Source organism: Thunnus maccoyii, chromosome 2, assembly GCF_910596095.1.
Source record: "Thunnus maccoyii chromosome 2, fThuMac1.1, whole genome shotgun sequence".
NCBI classification, from domain to species: domain Eukaryota; kingdom Metazoa; phylum Chordata; class Actinopteri; order Scombriformes; family Scombridae; genus Thunnus; species Thunnus maccoyii.
This window is the reverse complement of record NC_056534.1, coordinates 4,979,576-4,992,348: the sequence shown is the minus strand read 5'-3', so window position 1 is coordinate 4,992,348 and position 12,773 is coordinate 4,979,576. Positions and strand designations below refer to the sequence as shown.

The 12,773-nt window shown below is 39.0% G+C and overlaps 1 protein-coding gene and 2 long non-coding RNA genes across 3 annotated transcripts in view; 2 read left to right on the top strand and 1 right to left on the bottom strand.

The window, feature by feature from the left end:
- Positions 1-12,773, top strand: part of LOC121912934 — a 183,518-nt gene that overhangs the window by 159,612 nt on the left and 11,133 nt on the right. The gene's annotated exons all lie outside the window — the stretch shown is intronic.
- Positions 7,549-7,886, top strand: LOC121913217. The gene is made up of 2 exons (XR_006100241.1): positions 7,549-7,659; positions 7,798-7,886. It is a non-coding gene; the product is annotated as an uncharacterized LOC121913217 (long non-coding RNA).
- On the bottom strand, positions 8,331-9,196 carry LOC121913110. The gene is made up of 2 exons (XR_006100211.1): positions 8,872-9,196; positions 8,331-8,555 (listed from the first exon to the last, which is right to left on the bottom strand). It is a non-coding gene; the product is annotated as an uncharacterized LOC121913110 (long non-coding RNA).

Here is a 12,773-nt window from a genome sequence, read left to right as displayed (position 1 = left end):
GTTCTAGATAGCGCATGGCTTTCTTATTGGCCGTCTGAACCCGCGCTCTAAGGAAATCTACTTCCTTTTCTAGGGCTGCTTTGCTCTGACAGGCAAGGCTGGTTTGCCTGTGGAAGTTCAGAAGCAAGCATAACAACGGGTCTTTGGATGCCGTCTGTGCATCATTCCTGTCCTTGAGTAGCGAGTCTATCTCTTTCCTGCACTCACTAAAATTCAACCTACTGATGAATTCTGGGTAGCCAGGTTCTAGGCTCTGTGCTAGGGAAGAAATAAACTGCTCTACACAGGGGTTCTCCATTGTTGTCTCTGGAGAGGTTGGCTATGGTGTTGCGTGACAGACACTTTGTAGTGTAGTTTGGGCAGTACACTAGCCTAACCAAACAATGTTGTGGCCTACACTCTGGGGAGTAGCTTCCTGTGGAGGACGGGTAGCTACAGCACCGTCTAGTGGCTCTAGTGGGCACAACAGATTTCAACATGCACTAACTGAGATTCAGGACAATAACAGTCAGAGGATTGTTTCTTAAAGTTGACTCAGGCTGGAATGCATGGCAGTAACAGCTAGGGGATAACTTCTAAGTTTCACAGGGCTGGTAGCACACTGTGGCCCTATCTCACAAGCTCTATTTCTTACTCAGGCTGGAATGCATGGCAGTAACAGCCAGGTACAAGCTCTCTATATGTCACAGGGCCGGTGGCACACTGTGTTTTAATTAACAAGGGGAGCACTTGAATTAATAGCTATGTCTGTCAGCTTGACTGGATGGCATTGAATGTGTGGTATTCGAATGCTGAACCAAAATTCTTACACTTCCTCTAGAGTAGGTTCAACCTGAATGGCTAGCAGCAACAGCAAGCTCTTAATGTAACACTGAGGGCTTAAAGTGGTAGTTACCAATTACTCAAGATTTGGGTTATTAATTGCCTTAGCTAAATTTGATTTGAAAAATCAAATGTCACCACACTGAACTTGTTTGTAAGTACAGTTAGATATCTACTCCTGTGGCAGACTAGTTGTTAAATATAAAGACTTTTGGATAGTCTGAAGGTTTTGGATTCCAGAATTTTGGCACTGGCCAAAATTATGCTGAAATGAATATTGCACAATTGTGAATAATTGCCAACAATATTCAGCCTCACACGAGGCACCATTTTGTTGGGCAGTGGCTACAAGTTTGGCTATCAGCAATAAATAATGATTATCAAAGATAAGATATTAATTTAATAATTAATGATTATCAAAGATAATGATTATCAAAGATAATCATTAATTATTCAAATCAATAAGGTTATTAATAGGAATTAATAATAACGGGGTACCACCCTGGAGTCAGGGAAAAAGATAGCCAATTCAGTCTCAAAGTATACTAATCTATCAATTTGGGTTCAACTACTGTAAAACAAGGTCACCAATGTGAACAATCAACACTTCTGAAACTGAACCTCTAACTGTATTTTTTTAATGAATTGAATGTCAAGAATAAACAGAGTAAGAACAATTACTAAAAGTACTTTTAAATGTGTCTAAACAATCAGTGATTGATGGTAAAATGTTGTTTCAGGGTTGTGATTCAGTATCTCTCTTGTTTCACTGTCCTCTAGTGGTGAAGCTTCAGTGTTGCAGATTCAGGCTTCATCACTGATGATGTGCTCTGCGTTACAGTCAGAATGATGGTGAATGAGTGAGTTTCCAACTGAAGATGTAAAACATTTTGTCATCTGATTTACACATAGATTTCTGTATCATGTTTTGATGTACTCTGCCTTTTACTTGTTTCTTAATAGTTACAACAAACATTGTGCTCAGCATGTGACTTCTTACATCCCATACTGATACAGTACATCTCTTTGAACTCATGGTGGCGTATTCAGTGTCTTATCATGCACTAGAAGTGTGAGTGTGTCATGTTTTTTCTTTGGACACTGAACTGTGCGCACACTTAAAAAATAAAAGTAAGATAATATAATGTCTCATTATTTCTCTTCTGTCTTTAAATTACTAACAGGTCAAAACACTGGTCTGTTATTCTCTCTAACATAGATTATATTAAGTCTTTGGAAAACAGTAAAACTTGGTGTGAACTTATGTGTTTACTGTCATTTGGCCCCTCATGCATATTCATAATACTAAGAAAGAGGAAGGAAATCAAGTCATTTAACATCCTGATATCTGACTTCTGCTCACAGATCACAGAGGACGAGCATCTTAACAGACAATGTCCTTCTCTGTTGTAAGTAGAATAGTTTACTAATATGACTATTACATGTTGTTTACATTATTTGATGTATTTTATTGTCTCTGAAGCCTCACAGAGAGATGAGAGGAGCAGCTATGAGTTTAACAGCAGCAGCGAGTGGATTTGTTGTCTTCCTTCTCTCTGTGTCAGGTACTGTATATCTACATTTACATTGTAGGACATTTAGCACACTTATTCAGAGCAGCATGAAGTCATTTTAAGAGAGTAAATATAAAATATCCCAGATCAGCACTTTTCTAGGTTTGATGTATGTGTGATGCAGTATGATGAATAACTTTTAAACTCTACAACACCAAACATTCACTTCTGTTTATTTCTGTGTAAACTATAGCTATTGAATGAAGGCAAAATGGTAAAAATAATAACATCAATATTTACTTCTGAACACTTTAATAATATTTATTAAGATGTTCAGCTGTATCTGCGTCATGGGTGGTGGGGGTGGGGGTGACTAGCTAATAAGTTTTGTCCACCCTCCTTCAATGGATTGTAAGAATCATATATTTTTATACATGCATATGCATATATACATAGTTCTATGATGGTACAGCAATGGACTGAGAATTTCATCTCATCATGATGTTTTAAATCTGTTTGGTAATCTCTGCACTCTGTACTGTAGAGCTGGACAACTGTTTTAGCTGTTACAGTTAAAACAGTTGTCCCTCTCTGTGAAAACTTATTGTCACCTATTCTATTTTAGTTGCTTTCAAAAGTTTCCTTACATCATGTTCTCTGTGGTTTTCACACTTACCTCAGCAGCAACTAGGCCAAAGAACTAACAGAGAGGAAACTCAGTACACAGAGGGTATTGTCAGCTATTTTTTTGTTGTTGTTGCTTTCAAAAGTTTCCCTCACTTCATGCTCTGCATTTCTCTGTGGTTTTCACACTTAACTCAGCAGCAACTTGACCAAAGAACTAACAGAGTGGAAACTAACCAAGACAAGCACAGACTCTCTAATGCTTCATTTTCTTCTTCTTTTCCTGTTCAGTAAAATTGCATTAATGTTCACAGGTTCAATACATACTTGTTCCTTCACTGCACCTTCAGACTGTACGATGTTCTGTCTCAGTGCACAGAGAGATTAATTGTAAACAGCATCTAAAACTGTTTCTTTGTACTGTAAATTCAAAGTATGTATAAATAGAGTTGGACTTTTAGACTTTGTTGTTTAATAACACATAAGAGACACATTTCAGGTGTTCAGCTTTAACTTTTTTAGTTAAATTCTAGTTAGATTGATGCACGATGAATGACAATGACTGTAGACAAAATCATATTGATGTCATGATCCACTTTGTCTTATTTACTGATTCTTAACTTGTTATGAATGTGATTGTGGTTTCTGATGTGCTCTGTGTTACAGTGGTACAGGGTCAGAATGACTGGAGAGTGACTTACACTTCTACCCAGATCTGTGCCTTAAAAGGATCAACAGTGAACATAAACTGCACCTACAGATACCCATCCAGAATAAATGACCATGATACTGAAGTTGAGAGAACATTCTGGTTCACTAAATTGAGTAATAATGAACCTGTGGATCTGGGAACAGACTCGGAGTATGCAGGTCGTGTTCAGTATCACTGTGATATGAACGACTGCACTCTGAGAATCACAGACCTGAGAGAGAGCGACTCAGCTGAGTACAAGTTCAGGCTCATAATAAACCAACCAGGAGGGAGATTTACTGGTTCACCTGGAGTCTCTTTGACTGTCACAGGTAACATTTTCATTGGAAGACTTAATGTAACTTCAAATGGTTAATAACTTGGAAATAATACTGTGAATGTTTGTGTGTGTCTGAACATAAATTACATTTCTATTCTTTCTTCACATACACAGATCTCCAGGTGCAGGTGAAGAGGTCAACATATGACTCCTGGTCAGTGCTGAAGTGTCTCAGCAATTGTCGTCTACTTGATCGTTCTTCCTACATCTGGTATGAGAATGGACAGAAAATTTGGACAGGAACATCTTATTATTCAGTCTCCTTTAACTCTGCAGACAGCTTTTCCTGTGCTGTTAAAGGATATGAGGATTTCCCCTCTCTTCCAGTTTGTGAGTTTTCTTCACAGTCTTCCACTAACATAACAGCATCTTGTGGAGTCTTTTATCTAAAGTTCTGTACAGCGACTTCATGTATTTCTAATATGAGCGACCCCACTGCCTCGCTTGTTATTGGCACCATGTTTTTCTCATAGAGCTCTACAGGACCTCTACTGCTGTCAGTATCCCAACAACAATATAACCTGCTCTGTGTTACTGTAGAGAAAGATGTAGTTTTAATGTAATGAGATTTATCTTCAGTCTCTCAGCGAAAATTACAATACTTCCTTTCTCATTTTTCTTTTGTTTAATAGCAAACAGTCCACTTAAACACACCAATGTTTCAGACTCTGGCTTAAGGTTTGTGTTAACCAGATGTTTTGTATCAATAAATATATTGACCCAGCTCTGTCCAGCTGTTGTTCCATAGATTAACTCTCTTTGTTGTGATACAATGAAGTTTTGCATTTGTCCTCACTAATTGTTTTTTGAACACACATATTCCTCTGAAATCATATTTACTTTCCCTCATTTGAAACAACCTTTGGATACTGTTTGGTAACTGCTGATTTTTTACTCTGTACATGATTTGAATAGTTTTGAAGTCAACCGGGTCATTAAATTTTAGCGCGTTTAGATTGATGAAGAGTGAGTTTGTTGTTTCTTTGTAAGTGGTTTTATTTACATTTCTTATAGCTCTTTTTTGGAGGATGAAGATCGGATCTGTGTTTGTCTTGTATGTGTTCCTCCATACTTCCACACAGTAAGTAATGTATGGGAGTATGAAGGGACAGTACAAGGTGTATAGTGATGGTTGATTTAGGAGATCTTTGACTTTATATAATATTGCAGTTGACTTTGATATTTTTGCTTTAATTTAATTCATGTGTGGCTTCCAACATAATCTTTTGTCTATTATTACTCCGAGAAATTTGATTTGAGGCACTCTTTCGATTTGTATATTATTTATCATGAGTTTCTTGCATGAGTTATTCACATGTGTTACATCTGATCACATCCTTCCAAACATCAGATGTTTGACAACAGCTAAAGAGCGATAACTGGTCAGATATTTGCCACGTTTGAAAGCCAAATATTAGCTTCATACTTTTTTTCAATTATTCAACATTTCAACTGAAAATTTAAATAAGCACTTATAATGTGAAAAATTATCCTCATCTGGCAATGAAATGTTAAATGTGTTGATGTTTTCTCCTCCAGATGCTCCAAAGCTTCCCTCTGTATCAGTGAGTCCCTCTGGTGAGATAGTGGAGGGCAGTTCAGTGAATCTGACCTGTGGCAGTGATGCTAACCCAGCTGCTAAATACACCTGGTACAAGAAGAATGTAAATCCAGACCTTCAACCTCTCAGTAAAGAACCACAGCTTGTCTTCAGCTCCATCCAGTCCTCTGACTCTGGAGAGTATTACTGTACAGCTGAGAACCAGCTGGGGAAGAGGACGTCTGAATACATCTTTATTGATGTGAAATGTGAGTGAAACAGCTTATTTAAAAAGAAACATACAGCTGATGGACTTGTCAACGTCATTAAGTCTGATCATGTCTGCTTTCTTCAGCTCTGCTGCTGTAGTTCACTGAGCAGCTCCAATACAACATGTTGTACTAATGCAACCCTTCCTCATTTTATCGTTAATTAATTTTCATACATCTCCTCCAGATGCTCCAAAACTTCCCCCTGTGTCAGTAAATCCCTCTGGTGAGATAGTGGAGGGCAGTTCAGTGAATCTGACCTGTAGCAGTGATGCTAACCCAGCAGCTAAATACACCTGGTACAAGAAGAATGTAAATCCAGACCTTCAACCTCTCAGTAAAGAACCACAGCTTGTCTTCAGCTCCATCCAGTCCTCTGACTTGGGAGAGTATTACTGTACAGCTGAGAACCAGCTGGGGAAGAGGACGTCTGAATACATCTTTATTGATGTGAAATGTGAGTGAAACAGCTTATTTAAAAAGAAACATACAGCTGATGGACTTGTCAACGTCATTAAGTCTGATCATGTCTGCTTTCTTCAGCTCTGCCTGCTTCACATTCAGTCTGCTGCTGTAGTTCACTGAGCAGCTCCAATACAACATGTTGTACTAATGCAACCCTTCCTCATTTTATCGTTAATTAATTTTCATACATGTCCTCCAGATGCTCCAAAACTTCCCCCTGTGTCAGTAAATCCCTCTGGTGAGATAGTGGAGGGCAGTTCAGTGACTCTGACCTGTAGCAGTGATGCTAACCCAGCTGCTAAATACACCTGGTACAAGAAGAATGTAAATCCAGACCTTCAACCTCTCAGTAAAGAACCACAGCTTGTCTTCAGCTCCATCCAGTCCTCTGACTCTGGAGAGTATTACTGTACAGCTGAGAACCAGCTGGGGAAGAGGACGTCTGAATACATCTTTATTGATGTGAAATGTGAGTGAAACAGCTTATTTAAAAAGAAACATACAGCTGATGGACTTGTCAACGTCATTAAGTCTGATCATGTCTGTTTTTTTCAGCTCTGCTGCTGTAGTTCACTGAGCAGCTCCAATACAACATGTTGTACTAATGCAACCCTTCCTCATTTTATCGTTAATTAATTTTCATACATCTCCTCCAGATGCTCCAAAACTTCCCCCTGTGTCAGTAAATCCCTCTGGTGAGATAGTGGAGGGCAGTTCAGTGAATCTGACCTGTAGCAGTGATGCTAACCCAGCAGCTAAATACACCTGGTACAAGAAGAATGTAAATCCAGACCTTCAACCTCTCAGTAAAGAACCACAGCTTGTCTTCAGCTCCATCCAGTCCTCTGACTTGGGAGAGTATTACTGTACAGCTGAGAACCAGCTGGGGAAGAGGACGTCTGAATGCATCTTTATTGATGTGAAATGTGAGTGAAACAGCTTATTTAAAAAGAAACATACAGCTGATGGACTTGTCAACGTCATTAAGTCTGATCATGTCTGTTTTTTTCAGCTCTGCCTGCTTCACATTCAGTCTGCTGCTGTAGTTCACTGAGCAGCTCCAATACAACATGTTGTACTAATGCAACCCTTCCTCATTTTATCGTTAATTTATTTTCACACATCTCCTCCAGATGCTCCAAAACTTCCCTCTGTGTCAGTGAATCCCTCTGGTGAGATAGTGGAGGGCAGTTCAGTGAATCTGACCTGTAGCAGTGATGCTAACCCAGCAGCTAATTATACCTGGTACAAGGAGAATGAAGACTCACCAAAAGCATCAGGACAGATCTTCACCATCACTGATGTCAGACCTGAACACAGTGGGAATTATTACTGTGAAGCCCAGAACAGAAGAGGACGTCATAACTCCACCTTATATCTGACTGTTGTGGCAGGTAAGTTGTCTTACCTTCACACACACACACACACACACACACACACACACACACACACATACACACACACACACACACACACCTGTATACTACATTATTGATAAGGCACATCTCCTCTCTGTCGCTCTCCATTTTTAGGGAAATCAGTAATTATACTAAGTATCATCGTGGCGATTCTGGTGGTCCTGATGCTGATTCTTCTGCTTCTCTTGAGTCTGTGGATGAGGTAAAACAATTAAGAAGACATCCCTTCTTTTATTAAGTCATTAATTTCATTTAGTTAAGTATTTCTCTTTGGATTCAATCCAGGAAGAAGAAAACTCTGAGCTCCACCACTGGACTGAATGAAACGGTAGAGACTATAGAGGTGAGAGAGAGACCTTATTGACAGAACTTACCCTAAAATACAGTTATGATGATTTGGCTCACAAATTGTTAAGGCTGGCTCGAACACCAAACATAATAATGGACACAACACCAGCAGGAATTTACTACATATGAGTTTATTAAAGTAAATTAATGAAATGGATGAATAAATGAAGACCAGATACTTAACAAAAAAGACCTGCGTATATAGACTCAGCCCACCAATCAGCACAGGTGCCCACCAACAGATGATCAACTTAAAGGAATCAACAGGAAACACCAAAATAAAACAGGATGTAACAAAATGCACTAGAACACATTTTATTATCAACATGAATAGGAGTCGGTAAAGTTTTAGGTCTTAAAGGTCAGCACAGAATTGAGTCTGAAGCATTATTATTAAAAATATTTTAATAATTCTAACAATATCCAAATTGCATGAATGAGGTTCATTGAGTCTTATATTATCATCTCTCCCCATCAGCTGGACTCTTCTGTGTATGAGAACGTCTCAGACTTGCAGGTCGTCGCTGCAGCAGACAGAAGTCACAGAGGAGCAGGAAGATGTGGAGTAAAGTCCAGTCAGGTTGGAGCATCATGAAAGGAAAAAAACAGGCCAACAGGGAGAGAGACCTTACTGACAAAACTTACCCTAAAATACAGTTATGATGACTTGGAATATAAATGCACAAGAACTTGTTTTATTATCAACATGAAGCTGTAAAATGAATTTAAATGTAAAGAACAACTTGCTGAGTAGAAGTCAGTAATGTTTTAGGGCTTAAAGGTCGACACAGAATTGAGTCTGAAGCATTATAATTAAAAATATTGAAAAAAAATTCTAACAGTATGTAAATTGCATGAATGAGGTTCAATGAGTCTTCTATTGTCATCTCTCCCCATCAGCTGGACTCTTCTCTTGTGTATGAGAACGTCTCAGACTTGAAGGTCGTCATTGCGGCATGGACAGAAGACACAGAGATCTACGAAACCCTGGAGTAAAGTCCAGTCAGGTTGGATCCTCCTGAAAGGAAAACACTGGTTGACAAATACCTCATCAATGTGGTTTTGTTGTGATGCAGTTGAACCAGAGGCTGGACTCACCTGATGGAAGCAGAAAGTAGTACAACAGTGAAATATGACAGTGGAGAGAGAGGCTGTAGAGGATGATGTGGACGTTTTCAGTAGCAGCAGGTGTGTGTGACTCATAAATGTGTTTATGTATATTGAGTGTTCTGTCTGAGGTAATGCAGGCTATATTATTGGACTTTACTCCCTTGTCCTTTTCTATATTACACATACTTTAGAGCTGTTATACAAAATGTTATTTTAAATGTATACATAATAAATCACTTTTGAAGAATCCTGATTGGCTTCTTGATATGCACCTGTCCTGGTTCAAAAAGCTCATTAAGTCTGTTCAGAACATCAGACCGGAAGCATCACATTCACACCATGTGCAGTATACTGTATATTTTCACATCAAATTCAAACATAATCTCGGTTCTCTCACACTTTGCTGAATGTCACATTATCCAGGTATCGCTGTGGCTGAATAAACAGCCAGTTTCCACAAAAACTGTAATTGGAAACTTAATTTCAGTTCCCTTTCACTGCTGCAGGGGGGGACAGTGTGAAGAAAGTTTCAGCTTTAAAGGACAGGTTCACATTTTTTCAAATCTGCCTTAAAACAACAGTCAGGTGCCCATATGAACATTGAAACAGGTGTTGCTTGCTGTAATCATTCCTCCTCTTTATACTGACCATTAGAAGATCCCATCTTAATGCTCGTACAATGTAAGTTATGGAAAACAAAATCCACAGTCCTCGTTTTGACCAAAAATATATTTAAAATATCTGAATATAATATGAGGCTTCAGACATCCAAGTTAGACCTGAACACAGTGGGAATTATTACTGTGAAGCCCAGAACAGAAGAGGACGTCCAACTTCAATTTATGTCTGACTGTTGTGGCAGGCAAGTTCAATCAAACAATCAATCAATCAATTTTTATTTATATAGCGCCAAATCACAACAAAAGTCATCTCAGGGCACTTTCCACATAGAGCAGGTCAAGACCGTGGTCTTTAACTCTGGTATTACAGAGGGCCTTCCTATATGTTTTAAGACTATCTTGCCAGTGTAACAGGCGTCAGGCATGAGTTACCTGTAGTCAGATGACGTGTCCTGTTTAATACAGGGAAGCAGAGACAGGAGACGATAGTTGTGTTCGTTCAGCAGGCTGTTCTCTGTTTGAGGAACGGAAGCCTTACGCAGTGTACAACCAGCGCTCACTCTGGTGACTACTCCCTCTTGTGGCAGAACAGAAAAGCACACTTCACAAAACAAAGTTTAAACCCAAATAAAACATATTTAAAATTGGCCTTTTTCACAGAAAAATATACATAAAATAGTGATCCAAACCTAACCATTGTGTCCATACATTTGTAGGTGTTACACCAGACTAAGCGAGATTCTTCCACTTTGGTGGAATGCCAAATCCTTTCCAATTTTCGCGATGTTTGCTGTAATTTGCGGGTTTGGGAGTTATACCATGGAGCTAACCTCTTATGTTTTATTATTTTCTTTTTTAAGGGGGCGATGGAGTCGAGTGTTATTCGTAATGAGCCTGCAGCACTATCAACAAGATTATCAATTTGGGAGGGACTAAAGTTAACATAAGAGTCCTCTGTAGTATTGAGACATGACATTGAATTCAGTACTGATGGAATTGCTTCCTTAAATTTATCTACAACACTATCAGATAGACATCTAGTGAGGACATTTTTGTCTAATGGTGTGTAATCCAGTGATAGGAATTCAAAAGTTATTAAAAAGTGATCTGGTAAAATAGGATTTTGTGGAAAAATTATTAAATGTTCAATTTCTATCCCATAAGTCAGAACAAGGTCGAGTGTGCGGTTAAGACAGTAAGTGGGATTATTTACACACTGAGAGAAGCCAATTAAGTCTAATAATGAGATAAATGCAGTACTGAGACTATCATTATCGACGTCCACATGAATATTAAAATCAGCTACTATAATTACTTTATCTATACTAAGGACTAAGTTTGATAAAAACTCTAAGAATTCAGATAGGAATTCAGAGTACGGGCCAGGAGGACGATACACTATAACAAATAGAACTGGCTGTAAAGTTTTCCAGGTTGGCTGAGAGAGATTAAGAACAAGGCTTTCGAATGAGTTATAATTAAATTTAGGTCTAGGGTTGATGATTAGGCTTGAGTTGAAAATGGCTGGAACTCCATCTCCTCAGCCAGTGTCTTGAGGAATGTGAGTATTAATATGACTGGGGGAGTGGATTCATTTAGGCTGACATATTCTTCTTGACACAGCCAGGTTTCAGAAAGACACAATAAATCAATATGATGATCTGAGATTAAATCATTTACTAATACAGCTTTAGATGACAGAGATCTAATGTTCAAGAGTCCACATTTAATTCTCTTATTTAATTTAATTGATTTAAGTGGTCGGGGGACAGACACAGTCTCTATGTGGTTTTGGGTGGGTAACTGCTCTAATGGAAGCGCAGAGAACTGCGCGTAGAAAGCGTGTAGAACTGCAGCTCTGCTTCCTGGTCTCAACTCTGGGTTGTCATGGTTTTGGTCTACTAATAAACTCAGCCATATTTCTAGATATGAGAGCAGCTCCATCCAAAGTGGGATGTATGCAATCAGATCAGGTCTTCCCCAGAAGGTCTGCCAATTATCTATGAAGCCCACATCCTTTGCTGGACACCACCTTGACAGCCAGTTATGTTCATTGACCTTCAGACACACACACACACATATACAGCATTTATTGATAAGCCATATCTCCTTTCTGTTGGTCTCAATTTTTAGGGAAACCAGTAATTATAATGACTATCATTGTGGTGATTCTGGTGGTCCTGATGCTGATTCCTCTGCTTCTCTTGAGTCTTTGGACGAACAATAAAGAAGACATCTCTTCTTTTATTTTCTTATTAAAACATTTTCAAAGTTTTATAGTCATGTCTTTCATTGAGTTAAATATTTCTTATTCTTGTTGAATTCAATCCAGGAAGAAGAAAGCTCTGAGCTCCACCACTGAATTGTATGAACCTGTAGAGACTATATGTCAGGTTGGGGAAGCAGGAGTGGACCCAAATGCAGAGGCCAGAATGCAGAGTTGACGAAAATCTCCTTTAATCATGAAATGGTAAAGAACAGAACTAGCAGACAAGACAAATAAGATGATCCAACAAGGACTGAACAGAAAACTAGGACTTAAAAAGAAACTGAACTAACGAGAAGATGAGGTGCAGGTGGGGAGATGGGTGGAGAACTCAGGAGAGGGGAGTGAACATACAGGGAGCTGATTGGCTGAGGAAACACAAGGAGCAGGGCAGGAGTGATGAGGCTAACACAGGGCAGGTGTGGGGAAAACAGGGCAGGGCTAATGAGTCCAAATGCTGGGCAAGTGTGGAGGAGTACATGAACAAACAAGGGAAACAGAGCAACAGAAAACCAAAACCCAGAAAACAAACTCAACGCCACCTACAGTAACCCATCCAAGACTAACCACAAACCCAAGTTCACAAACCACATCAACCTGTCCAAGAACCACTATGAACCTAAACTTAAGTATACGACATGCCAGGCTAAATACCAAAAGGCAGTCCCAACCCACCACCCAAATATAACAAGAAAACCCATATGACCAGAAGGACAAAACAAAAGTGCAAACCAGGAAACCCCAAA